Here is a 12638-nt window from a genome sequence, read left to right on the forward strand (position 1 = left end):
AAGAAAGATGAAGCGGAGTGAAAAGACGAAAGGGCTGAAGAAGAAATACAAGAAAGAGAAGACAGATCGAAACGGTGATAGCGGCACAGGGGTGAGACGGTAGAAAACAGAAAAAGGAGAGCGATCGAGATGATAGGACGGAGAGCGACAGAAGAGACTCTTGGGGTAGGGCAAGGTAGGGGGATGAAAGTTCGGATGCATGGAGAGCGTCTGCGTGGAAAAAGGAGAGCGCAAGGGTGGTCGGCGAACAGAGAAAGGGTGTAGTTGGGAGAGAGAGCGCGCGGCGTGAGAAGAGAAAGCGAGAGAAAGATACGTGGGTCGGCGAGTCGAGCTCAGTTACGCCGCGCCCCTTGCGAAGTGCGCTGCGCCTCGTGGATGAGGTTATAGTTCTCGCTGATCGAAAAATAGTTTTTGCGCTCCACGTTTCCGGCACACTAACAGGACGAACGTTCAGGCGTCGTGTGTTTATCTCCATGTTATCGCGTCCAGTCGTTTCGCTTACGGACGGAAACTTTCGCGAGTCACGTTTCACGTTGCGATCAGCGAATGGTCGCGAGTTGTTTCGCTGGCGAACGAGACAAGCGTGGTGAGACTTGACGTGGTGACGAGGGAATGATACTTTTAGTGAAACTGAATTTACTTCTCATTCTTGGCGTAACATATTCAGAGGTGTAGTGAATTGAAAGTGTGATAGTAAGACGCTGTCATTAGTCGGTCATACGTTCAGTGCTGTCGGACGAAAACCTCCTGAGATCAATGTAATTCAAAGTTTAGTGTTTCATGTACAAATATCTAATGCTGCGTAATATCGGTATTTTGTAATTTTTATTTCCGTAAGACGATCATATCGAGAAATTAAAAGATTCATGTCTAAGAAGTTATGAAAGTACAGATAGTTTAGAAGACTAGGTTAGGTTAATTGGATTCGCTAAAAGAAAGACTTTTCATGTATGATATAATAATATAATGGATATCGCGATGGATAATAGACTTCGCTGAAGATTCTGCCGTTGCTTTCTTCGTTTTTTCGTCTCGTGGTTACGGGGACAAAAAAGTTGAGCATTAAGCGTACATACATAGTGCTATCTAGGACAGGAAAAAGGTGCTTTGCGATGGACCAAGTGGAACGAAACATTAAGCTGGCTGCCCTCACGAACTGAGATCATCAGTCAACGGTAAGTAAAATCTTTACATTTTCTGTCGTTGGGTCAAAATACAGTAGCAGCGCGATCCTGGATTCTTATCTATGTGATGCGTTTGTGTCTTTATTACTGTCTCGCTCACATAGTCTGTTATTTACTTTTATCTACGCTGCACGCTGGAACGATGAGCGATTTTAAAATAAGAAATTCTCTTGATATATGGCCAAGCTCGTTTTCGATCGATGGCCAATATATCCGGACACTACACATTGTATTTAGCATCGTTTTCTAATTTCTTTGTGCATAAAGTATTAACATTTTTCTTACGAAACAAATCATATTATTTCAAAGCATAGAGTAAATACATTTATGGTTAGAAATAAACAATGTACTTTGTTATTATGCTTCTCATTAATAATAAATAATTTCAGTTTTTATTAGAAAATTGACAATCATTTGGAAATAAATTTTTATTTTGTTGATGGGATGGAAATTCATTCGATAATAGCTTATGCTCATTACCAAATACGAATAAATATTCGCGTAATGGATAAGGTCGATTAGCAAAATTTTCATAACCACTATTTTCTTTTAAGGAAATAGAATTGAGCAAGTGCGAGGGTAAATAACATTTTTAAAAGCAGCTTCTAAGGAAAACGTTCTCGCCCTTCCTCAATAATGCAACGTTCAAGAGCGTTCCGCTAAACATAACTTTAAAATTCAAATTAAGACGTAGCCCGGTGGCGAAGGTTCCGGCTTATTTACATTTCCAATTATTGTTCGCGTCGTTCCACCATCCACGGTATCTGCGATGAAACTGTTACTCGTTCCAATTGGATCTGGCCGAGTGTTACCCATGACCCGGGAAATCTTAAGCAGGCTTTAATAGTCTAACAACATTATCGTATACATGATCGTGTCGAAATAAAACGGTATCGGTAGAATTCTTCGAATTACAAGCTGAATACTCTGAAGTATACAAAATGCTTTTGTCTCGTTTTAATCGAAACTGTTCTCCAAACTTATAAGCATGAATTTAATATCGCCTCTCTAGTGAATGTCTCCTCCAAAAATATATAACATCACGGAAGAGTGAACAGCGTTATGAAAGATTAACTTCTTTTTTCTAAAAGTGTATAAATGAGTAGAAAAATGAGAGACGTTACGGAGTGTAAAAATGTATGCATTTTAGGTTGCGACGCTAAGTGACTTGTTATGGAAATACGCATTATAACATTATAAATATGGCTCGGAGTTATCCCGCGTTCACAAATGGCGTACTCGATGGTTTGTAAATAGCGTACGACACATCGTTTATTTTCAAAACAAGCACGCATTTTGCTCAATATAAAGGATGTTTCACACACGACAATATATGCAAATAACGCACCGGCATGTAACTAGACTTGCAAACATTAAGCGAACCTCTAGTTTGCATAGCGGATCGATAGCTTCTTCGAGCGTTGCTTCTAGTTATCAAAATTTCAACAAAAGTATCTCTTTGAATTTCGAAATCTTTAACCAACGTCGAGCTCAATGAACTATTTTAAATAAAAGACGGAGAATTGATTAATTGTATCTAAATTTTAGGTTTTGAATTCGTGAACCGCATGACTGAAATTGTTTCCGGAATCGTTCAATTTTTTTTCGGTGATGTGTATTCTCTCGGGATGACACTTGAATGATTGAAGGATGTAAAATTCGGTGCAGCCAACTGTGAACGAGAGTTTCCTTTCAATGACGTGTCCGTCCGATTCGCCACCGACAATCGGCTCTATTCTCTGTTCCATTGGAAATACGACGATGCTCGAAGGGCGGATATGAAAGGAAACGGAGGAAGGAAACATCGAAGGGAAAGCCTTAGCCATCCAAATGAAAACATCTAGAGTCGAGGGACAGAGAGAAAGAGAGAGGGCGGGTATTCTAGGTCGGTTTCTGTTGAAAGACGCCGAACTTGCGACGATTTCGGATGGGCGTACGACGAACTTTTAAAAGTTAAGCTTAACTAAAGTTTCCCCAGTGAACTTCGCGGGAGAGTCACTGTGTGCCGGGGTTGCGGCCAACTGCCATCGTAGACGTGTTCGCTTGAATGAAATCTGTATGACTGTACGTGAATGTTCGCCCGTTCGTGTACCTGTTTGTGGCCGTCGGATCGTCTGGGTCAAACTAGCGGTGAAGCAACTTGAACGCAATCGTCGACTTTATCGTCGATTGTCAATTTCCGAGTATTTAACCTCGCTCCGCCCGTCAGAAACACACGACAGTCCGGGGAAATGATGGGGAAAGTAACGGATAAACAGGATTCTTGTCGAACGCGTGTACACCATGTCTATTATTCTAAAAAATAGAATACTTTTGTTGAACAAACTCTTATCTGAGAGTTGGATGCTTCAGAAATTTTTATAAAATTTGTTGGGAGTGTTGGGATCTCTTCATTCAAAAGCTTTGGCTCTTTCCAATTTCTACGATAGAATCGTCACATAATTGTGTTTTTCGATTTACGGGAAAGAGATAAAAGAATTTTGAGTTCTAAATAGGATCACCTTAAAAAAATCGTTAATTCTTTGAGACTTATGATCCAATTTTGACAAACTTTAAGAGGCAGGAGTAGTCACGTGATTTTTATAATATCTGTAGGTAAATTTTTGACGTCCTTTACTCTGTTTTACTCATAACGAGGGAAGAATAGTGGAAATTATGGATTTACGCCATTCGATTCTACATCTCTATTTCTCAGAGAATCAAGAGAAAATTCGTTTTAATGTTTAGTTTAAGGTAAACTCTACGGCGACAACTAGCTGAAAGCTTTAAAAAAAGCAGTAGCAATACGTATTCGAGGAAAACTAAATTAGCAGCGTTATTTTGGCATTAGAACGGAGGTAGCTGAAGAAATTGCGAGGATAATCGGTCGAAATCACAGAGGCAGGGCACGCTAGAGAGAGAAGGTTGAATGGTATTCGGGTTAAACGAGCCAGATTATAAACGTATTAAGAGTAGGTCGTTTTTTGCTTTTTCTTTGAATCTACTCCAGCCGGCAGCGGCACGTTTTTCGCTGACAGCTGGCAAGAAAGGAGGAAACACCTTCGTAGCGAAAATCTGACTCGCTTTTCCGGCCTTTGTCAAGAGGATCGGATGATTAATCACGCTATCGCGACGCGACGCAACCCAATGTTCCCCCCCGTAGCGGATGCACGTGCATACGTCACCACGCGGACGAGAATTCGTCAATGTCGAAAATTGCAGTAAAAGCATGCCTGGCTGAGTGATCTCTGCCCACTAGCCCCGCTCGGACTTTGTCGATCAACGGTGTTGCCGGCGTCGGGCATCTTCCCGTCAGCGACGCTTTTATCAAACGGGCATGATTTAGTACAGACAAATTGCGATCCGTCCCATTGAAAGCTCTTGAACAATAAAAGACATTATTTACTGTGACTCAGTAATAGATGATCACCTTTTAAAACGTAGTAACTTTCACTATTAGAGCAAATAAAATAATTTCCTTTTAGATGCTGAAGAACTTACTTCAGTAGATAATATAGTATAATAAGAATTAGAAGGAAATTGGTATGTTAGATCTGATTGTAAGGGCAAATAGAGAAGCTTATGATTTTCAAATCTTTTTATCTGAAAGTTATTTTAATATGAAAGTGAATAATATATTCGAAGCATTTATTCATTTTCCTCCCTAGTAATCATTTTTACGTTAATTTCTTTAAATCGCCGGTATTAGATGCATCTTTAAAAAGTTACATATAATATTATTATGTGAAGTATGAAGTACTCATCAATTCTTTAGCCGATAGTTCGACTTTCCGGCGCTCTAAAAGTTAAATTTCTATGTCATGTAATACATTACTATTTTCTTTATTGCAATATAAGTACCGTTAGCTCGATTTCCTGTTCATTTACCTAATTTCAGTGTCGCGTATATGGACGGAGTGTCTGCTCTTTATTCATCGTCCACGCAGGAGGAGAATTCTCCATGTGACACTAACAGGAATTCTATTAATATCCGACAACAAGCTGAAATTTTTCTTCTCATTTCAGAACCAATTTTCTTACGACAAACAACTTGCCCCCTGTGCCCGTTTCTTTTCAATTTTCTTGGCCAGACTCTTTTTTCATCTATCTACTGGATCCTACCGTCGCGCTCATCCGTCTTCCCCGTTTTAGACCTGGGTCCCTCTGGACTTTTGCTCGTGTTTTGCTCGTATTTTTTTCTTTTTATTCTCCTCATTCCTGCGGACGAGATAGGAGAAGTAGCTGCGCGTACTGGGAGAAAATTGTTTGCGACTTATGACAGTTTGAATGCCTTGTTCTTGCATGTGTAGTGGGACGAGCCAATCAGAGAAACATTTAAAAGTTTAAAATATTTTTCTAGAGTGTGAAAAACTGCAAGTTAAAAAATATTTATGTAGAAAAATTAATGACATTTAAAACGATATTTTCACAATCCATTTCTACATATTTCAAAAATCAGGAAAAATCGACTTAAAGAATCCTCAAAGCTCGTGCCCGGATTTCTTAAATTATAGAGTGAAAAGACAAAGTGGAACGTAAAGATGCCAGGTTCCTGGCAACTGAACTTGAAATTTGATTAGAGTTTCGCGATTCTTCCTGCCAGCGACGGTACATGTGTATGCGGCACACGTATATTTAGCTAGACTGGAAGGGCTAAGAACATGTTTCACATTTTCGCGTGAATCCGCCCGGGAGAGCGGGAAATGTTTTGTACCGCCTGTTAGTTCTTTGTTGGGGTGTGTGTTCAGTGAACCTGCCTTTGGAAGCATTGTGCACGGTGATTCTTATCTCCAAGTCGCAGTAGAATTTCGAAGATTTATATGTGATGTAACTTAAGCTTAACTTAAATGCTTATCAATTGGGAATAAAGAAATCTTAAATAACTGGGATTAAGGAAGTTTATAAAACATTAATTTAATTTGTAATTAAAAAATTTGATAGAAATGCATTCGAATTAAGATTGTATAAGTCTAAGACTTCTGCCAGAAGTTTAAGAAATGTGATAAAAAGCTATGTATATAATATTTAAAGCGATAAACTTTCAGAAAAAATGATTTGATCTAATCCATACAAATGAAAATAAAATTTACAGCTAATATTTAATTCAGTTCATCTAAAAATCTAATCGATATGGAGATCCGTGAGCAAGAACCGTGACGCGGCGATATTAAATCACGCACAGCCGCCTTCGAAGAATTTCTTGGGAACGACGCGGCACAGTCGTGATGGATGCGAGAATATTAAAATAAAAAACGCAGTCGTAAAGTCGAGCTATACTGCGGTGTTCGATAAAACGAGGGTGTAATAGTTACAGCAGTAGCCTAACAGTAGCGCGATACTTGGCAAATCGCTTTGGCAAGTCGTGGCTCATCGAGAGCTAAATCGGCAGTCGTGTCGTGGGAAGTACAAGCTCGACTATTCAAATGTCTTCATACCGTTACGTAGTGGCGAAAAGAAGGAATCATAGCACTTGGCAACCGAAGTAGTGTACGCCTAATTGACTCTCGCGTCCAATTTACCCGTGTTTTCGTTCTATTTCGCTGGTGATCTCAATTTACCATCATTAATTTCAGATTCGAAAAGTGTAACGTTAAGCTATTGTCGTTTGGAATTCTATACCTTTCAAACGTGCAATGGTAACCTTATAACGATTGGATGATACAATTTATTCGCATACAATAGTCAGGAAGGGGATGTATTCGTTCCCGTTGAAAATACTGTTTAATGCTCAGTCCAGAAAAAAAGATTGAACAGTGACAAACGATTGATTGTATGCTCGCGTCCAGAGATTGGTAGATACTGGATTAATCGAATTTTTGTCCACGGTACTCTTCTCTGTATGTGTGTGTATATTTTGCGCTAGAATGAATAAAGGATGAAATGGAGCTCGTGAAATGGTTGAAAAAAAATATATGGTAGCTCGCTCGCCTTTGAAAAATATGTATGTTAACAGACAATGGAATTTACTTTTTAACTACGAATAGCTATTACCATTATATTTACCTACATAATAGAAAAAAAATGCATGTTTCAGTGATTCCGTGGATTTTGTTTTAGCCGAGATTGTATTTCGTTTTAAAAAATGCCACACTGCAGGAACTTTAATTTTAAACCAGTCGCAGTAAAAAAAGTTATATTTGTTTCCGCACACGAACGGACGATGTAGTAGTTAAAACAGTTATGATAGATCGAATGTCGGAACCATTAAAAAATAATTGAACTCGAACTTGCAGCACAAATCCTGTGGAAATGGAGGTGCGTAATTGAACGGCCGCCAAGGCGGTTGTCGCGATTTTAAACGCGAGTGTATTTACCGCAACCTGTATCGGACTGAAAATCGAGAAAAAAAGGGAAAATCCCGGTACGCGGACGCGATTACGGCCGTGTACTCCGGAATGATGACGCAATTTATGGCTTCGAGAACAGAGAGCGTGCTCGACGCTCTGACCCCGTTCGATCGTTTAATCCGTCCCAGATAGATACGTACGATTAGACGATTCGACGGAAGCAGAGAACCATTCGGTATATCCTGCCTTCTGCCACCCCGTCTTCTCCCCGTTCGCCACTCACGAGTCCTCCCTTTACTCTATGCCACCCTCCATCCCTCGAGTCGGACAAAGACTGGTGGCATTTGTACAGTTTGAGCTTAGGATTCGAACGCATCTCTCTCTCTCTCTCTCTATGTATTTACCGCAACCTGTATCGGACTGAAAATCGAGAAAAAAAGGGAAAATCCCGGTACGCGGACGCGATTACGGCCGTGTACTCCGGAATGATGACGCAATTTATGGCTTCGAGAACAGAGAGCGTGCTCGACGCTCTGACCCCGTTCGATCGTTTAATCCGTCCCAGATAGATACGTACGATTAGACGATTCGACGGAAGCAGAGAACCATTCGGTATATCCTGCCTTCTGCCACCCCGTCTTCTCCCCGTTCGCCACTCACGAGTCCTCCCTTTACTCTATGCCACCCTCCATCCCTCGAGTCGGACAAAGACTGGTGGCATTTGTACAGTTTGAGCTTAGGATTCGAACGCATCTCTCTCTCTCTCTCTCTCTCTCTCTCTCCCGCGCCCACTTCCACTTTCTGTCTGTGCGGGCTTATGAGCTTTCCGGCGTGTAGATCAGATCATAGCTACGGCGAGCATGTGACCACGTATAATAGCCAAGGGATGTTCAGAAGGGACTAACAGACAATTGACAGTTTGCTGAGACTTGATTGGTACTAGCCAGAAAGTGACTTAAATAGTCAGCAGAATTCGTAATTGGTGAAAGTGCTCGGCAATGTATATAAAAACGGAGATATTCAATGTCAAACGAATGAAAGGAGTTTCAAGTAGGAAATTTTCGTTTCAAATTATTTCTTAATAAGTAGATCAAAATTATTATGATTTTCGAACGTCAAAATTATGTTAAAATTCAGTCACATCAACGCCAAATAGAGCATTGAAAAAATTTGGCATTAATATTTTCCAATCTTGGCCCCCTTGGAATAATTAACTACCAAAAACAGTTCAGAAGCATTGTCTCAAGCTGTACAATAGATAATTGAATTGTATACTAATCATGAGTTAAGGTGGCGCAGAAGCTAGTACATTACGTATCGAAAATTGGGTAATATATTCCAGCACTGTTAGGTATTATATGACTACAGATTGGAGCTGAAGTCAAATTCAAACTAAAGTTTGTCCGGAACTATGGAAATACTGATTCTATATCTATTATAAGCTAAATCAAAATAAGGCATGTCTTCGTGACTGATATTAGATTCGATGCATCCTCTGGCTACAGTGCCTCTATTGCATTCTCATAAAACTTCTTCCCTTTTTAAATATTTCAGATATACGTCAATTATGCGAATTCTACTTTCGTTTAATAATTAATTTTCTGCAATTATAAGATGAGACGTAACTTGAAATGGTTTTATTGTTTGAAACATAATTCAAAAACGTGTAGATTAATCGTTAATCATAAAAATTCGCAATAACAATAATAATCTATAATTTGAAAAAATATATAATTTTATGCCATATCGACCCAAAGTATTCAAAGCTGGCTTACGACTTTTCCTCAGCACGTTCATATCCTGCATCGAGCATTATACTACCGAATAAAAACGCTCCATACGTAGAAGCTTTCTTTACAAGAAAACACGAAACAATAAAATTGTTTTAATGTTTCTTTCAGTTTCGTCTTTTATATTCATTCTACTTGAGCTTTCGTGTATCAGTTTTTACTCTATCGAGAAAAGGAACACAATGGGGATAGTACCAAGCTTTACTTTTCATTTACGTTTTATCGGGCGCGATGTGGTTTCAACGTTGAAACGTATGGTAACGTATATGTTGGTTTAACACATGTTTCAGACGCCTTCGCTCTCTTCACGTTATGCCGATATTTGGTTAAAAAAGAACTCCAGTAGAAGGAAACATTAAAATAGAGTATTTCGTCTATATGTACATATGTAGATATTTATTACAATAGGCCACTTTTATCCTACTCTAGTACACATACAATTTATGACCATGTGCTTACATGTAAGATAACATCGTTATAAAATGCTGTGCACTTTCAACGCCATTTCACTATCTCCTTTTTGTTTTCGTTTTCCGATAGATATTTTTAGAGTTGCAACCATCCAGCTTTTTGTTTCTGCGCAGAAAGATATATTGGTATCGAGGATTGCGCGTTAAGGGAACACACGGAGATAGCTAAACAATCAGAGTGTGTATCTAGATAGTTCTGATAACAGACGATTACTCCCTGTGAAATTTAGCGAGAGATTGTCGTCCCATCGATCGTGAAACACGAAACGCTACAAACGATGAATTTTGCAGTCCAAATTCAAAGTCAATAAATCTCAATGTTTTTACTGTATTTTATAAGAAATCTGTACATAAAAATTAGTTTATGAAAAATGGTGGGCACTGTACAGGTACGAATGCAAAATAAATATCTACTGCCATGTCAAGTCTATGAATACGTTAACAAAGATTGATTGTGCAAAATATCTGAAATCGGCAGTTCTCTTCTGAGGAAATATTAATTTGATCGGAATTTGTTGCTGGCCGAAAAAGGCCGGTATCCAGTAGCTCCATGGGAACGAAATCGAATGCAGCGTGCAATCAAATAACGTTCGTTAAATAACGGGAATTCGATTCGCGGGATTTATGCCCACGAGCAGAAAATCCGACTGGTGGCAATACGAGTCGCACGCACGTTTGATCGATTATATCTTTCACGCGGGTCCTTGCCATGTCAAAAGGCCCACTATAAATCTCTTTCGCCGTCCCCGTAAATATCAGCAGCGTTTGATTTCCATTCTCGCGTTTCTAAATGCGATCCGTTTCCTCCGGCGTTCTTTAAAAGCAATTTTTAATCTGTCTCTGCTACTGTTGGTGCTTGACGACCCGGTCAATGCGACCCAGTAAACGAAAGAAACGATTTACAAAAAAGGGTTTATAATTTCGTTTCGTAACGGATGATTTACGAAGTAATACACGCGAAGAAAAATGTACTTACCTAGCAGCAAGGGGGAAACGAAGCTGCTTAATGCGCGTTTCGTTTCAGGCGACGAGTGAGACGAATGAAACTGATTTGAGATCGGAGTGAGGCACGATTCGTCCGTGATGATATAAATCATTCATTCTCCGTGATGTTTATTTCATTGTGAGAGGGACATTAGTCATTCGAAGAGCTTTTTTTGTCCAGACTACTATCTACACATAGTAAAGAGCAAAACTGAACCAATAGAACTAAATTTTTAAAATCGAAAGGAATGATTTTAGTTTTTTCTGTAGTTACGTGGGTTAGATTATTAAAGAAAATTTTCAACATATACTGGTCCAATATAAGTGTTCTAAATGTGTTGTCTAACTTTTTATTGCAAGCTCAGATAAGATAGTTGAAAAAAACGACATTCACATTTTTCCTCACAATTTTAGTTTTTTTTTTTTTTAAATTCCTTGACATCATTTAGTAAACTAATCCGTCTAATTACTCGAAAAATCTCCGATCGCTTGGTCCGGTTTTTAAAAAGTTATTCAGTTTTAAAAGATGTTAATTGAGTTCTGCTCTTTACTATAGGATAAATTATGTATATCACAAAGAACTGGAAAGACCCAGTTGTATTATTAGATATCTGTTAGAGATGAAAATCGTGTCATTACTGTGTAATTTCTTTTCAATACGTTATATGGTACGATTTCTCTTCGGTTGAAAACGACGAAATGCAAAGCAGGGTAGTTTTTATTTAGGAAAAAGTATTTTCAATAGCAAATGGATGTCGTTAGCTGAAGAAAAGGCAATTGTTCATTTGTCGCGCTGAATCAAAGTGAATCGCGTTATTCGAGGAATGTATTACACCGGTTTGAATGAAATTGCACATAGGCTATGCACGAAAGCCCCTAATGTAATCAAGTGGAGGCTCCCGCCTGATTACACAGTTTCTTTCTACTACCTGCATGGTGCATGCCTGCAATATGAGTTGACTACTTAATTGTAAAAATAATTGTTTCCATCTATGAGTCTTTTAGAATGACAGATTATACATATAACTCTCTGACAGTATTTACAACAACAATACAATTTACAGTAATTAATCTCAAAAACAGTATAAATAACTCGTAAGCATTTCATTCTATTTATATCTTCAGGTTTTTTAGAATTGTGAGAATATATTTGCAATGTACATTTAGAAATCTAAGAACGACATTCTTCAAATAAATGATGTCTTCAGCATACATTGCATATTAAAACAAATCAGAGTCGTATGAGAATAGAATACGAAATTAGTGAATAAATTTCCAATTATCGTTCTCCCAATTATCGTTCTCCCAATTATCATTTCTTGTATACATCGTGGCGTGAATTCTCGACAAACGCAACGCATCTAGGAAATAGGTTCTGATCTCGAAATTCAGGCAAGCAGCTGTTTTGAGATTTTACACGGCTTTGCTCTTTGATGAAATTCTCTAAAGTCCGACAGTTTTCCTTTCCAAATGAGCTCCTTGTAGCATGTTAAGACTCGGTATTTAATTACGAAATTATATCAAACTTATTATTTGAGTATGATTACAGAACATTTTCAAAAGACGTTAATTAACACATGTCGAAGCGAACATAGCGAGAAGTTCAAACATCTACTAAAAGTAATATCTGTGACTCGGTGCAGGAAGTATATACCCATATCAATATTCATGAAGTTAGGATATTAGCATTTAAAGATATATTCAAATATTCAGGTGACTAATTTCTAACACAGAAGTTCCTGTAGTTTCAAATCTATTTTCTACTGCATAAAGACAGAATCTCGCCCCTTTTTTTTTACAAATATTTGGCCATCAGTTTCGTCACTTTATATTTAAAAAAATTTTGACATTAGCATATACAAATGCTGTTATAATTATTCCTTGACAGAATTTGAAATTATAATATCGGAATAACATTTTTCAAGCTTTTCATGCATCTATTCA

At 38.4% G+C, this 12638-nt stretch overlaps 1 long non-coding RNA gene across 1 annotated transcript in view; it reads left to right on the forward strand.

Annotated features, from left to right (window-relative positions):
* Positions 1–324: 324 nt before the first annotated feature.
* The window catches only part of LOC108624925 (uncharacterized), an 88923-nt gene continuing 76609 nt past the window's right edge, over positions 325–12638 (forward strand). Inside the window, exon 1 of the long non-coding RNA XR_001916619.2 lies at positions 325–1175. This is a non-coding gene — a long non-coding RNA (uncharacterized LOC108624925). The remainder of the gene's footprint in view (positions 1176–12638) is intronic.

Source organism: Ceratina calcarata, unplaced genomic scaffold, assembly GCF_001652005.2.
Source record: "Ceratina calcarata isolate Rehan_Ccalc_2016 unplaced genomic scaffold, ASM165200v1 scaffold335.2, whole genome shotgun sequence".
In the NCBI taxonomy this organism is placed as follows: domain Eukaryota; kingdom Metazoa; phylum Arthropoda; class Insecta; order Hymenoptera; family Apidae; genus Ceratina; species Ceratina calcarata.